Raw genomic sequence first — 1,211 nt, 5'->3', positions numbered from 1 at the left:
TTTGTTAAATTAGAAGTATTTTGCTCAGAGTTCTCTGTCTGTTGCTGAGTGGATGATGGAAAAGGTTTATTATTGTTAAACCTGTTTCTTCCACCATTATTAAAGCCTTGTTGAGGCTTTTGATCCTTCCATGAGAAATTTGGATGATTTCTCCATGATGAGTTATAGGTGTTTCCATAAGGTTCACCTAAGTAATTCACCTCTGCTATTGCAGGGTTCTCAGGATCATAAGCTTATTCTTCATAAGAAGCCTCTTGAGTACTATTGGATGCAGCTTGCATTCCATTCAGACTCTGAGAAATCATATTGACTTGCTGAGTCAATATTTTATTTTGAGCCAATATGGCATTCAGAGTATCAACTTGAAGAACTCCCTTCTTCATAGGCGTCCCATTACTCACAGGATTCCTTTCAGAAGTGTACATGAACTGGTTATTAGCAACCATGTCAATGAGGTCTTGAGCTTCTGTAGGCGTTTTCTTTAGATGAATGGATCCACCTGTAGAAGTGTCCAGTGACATCTTTGATAGCTCAGATAAACCATCATAGAATATATCCAGGATGGTCCATTCTGAAAGCATGTCAGAAGGACACTTTTTGGTCAACTGTTTGTATCTTTCCCAAGCTTCATAGAGGAATTCACCTTCTTTCTGTTTAAAAGTTTGAACATCCACTCTAAGCTTGCTCAGCTTTTTAGGAGGAAAGAACTTCACTAAGAAAGCCGTGACCAGCTTATCCCAAGAGTTCAGGCTATCTTTAGGTTGAGAGTCCAACCATATTCTAGCTCTGTCTCTTACAGCAAAAGGGAAAAGCATGAGCCTGTAGACTTCAGGATCTACTCCATTAGTCTTAACAGTATCACATATCTGCAAGAATTCAGTTAAGAACTGAAAAGGATCTTCAAATGGAAGTCCATGAAACTTGCAGTTCTGCTGCATCAGAGAAACTAATTGAGGTTTCAGCTCAAAGTTGTTTGCTCCAATGGCAGGAATGGAGATGCTTCTTCCATGTAAATTGGAATTAGGTGCAGTAAAGTCACCAAGCATCCTCCTTGCATTATTATTATTTTCGGCTGCCATCTCCTCTTCCTGTTCGAAAATTTCTGAAAGGTTATCTCTGGATTGTTTTAATTTAGCTTCTCTTAATTTTCTCTTCAGAGTCCTTTCAGGTTCTGGATCTGCTTCAACAAGAATGTTCTTGTCCTTGCTCCT

The 1,211-nt window shown here is 39.0% G+C and overlaps 1 non-coding gene across 1 annotated transcript; it reads left to right on the top strand.

The window, feature by feature from the left end:
• Nucleotides 1–575: 575 nt before the first annotated feature.
• On the top strand, nt 576–683 carry LOC112774892 (small nucleolar RNA R71). Its single transcript, XR_003189347.1, has one exon. It is a non-coding gene; the product is annotated as a small nucleolar RNA R71 (small nucleolar RNA).
• Nucleotides 684–1,211: the final 528 nt, after the last annotated feature.

This window comes from Arachis hypogaea, chromosome 18, assembly GCF_003086295.3.
Source record: "Arachis hypogaea cultivar Tifrunner chromosome 18, arahy.Tifrunner.gnm2.J5K5, whole genome shotgun sequence".
Lineage (NCBI taxonomy): Eukaryota > Viridiplantae > Streptophyta > Magnoliopsida > Fabales > Fabaceae > Arachis > Arachis hypogaea.
This window is presented reverse-complemented; position numbering and strand designations above follow the sequence as displayed.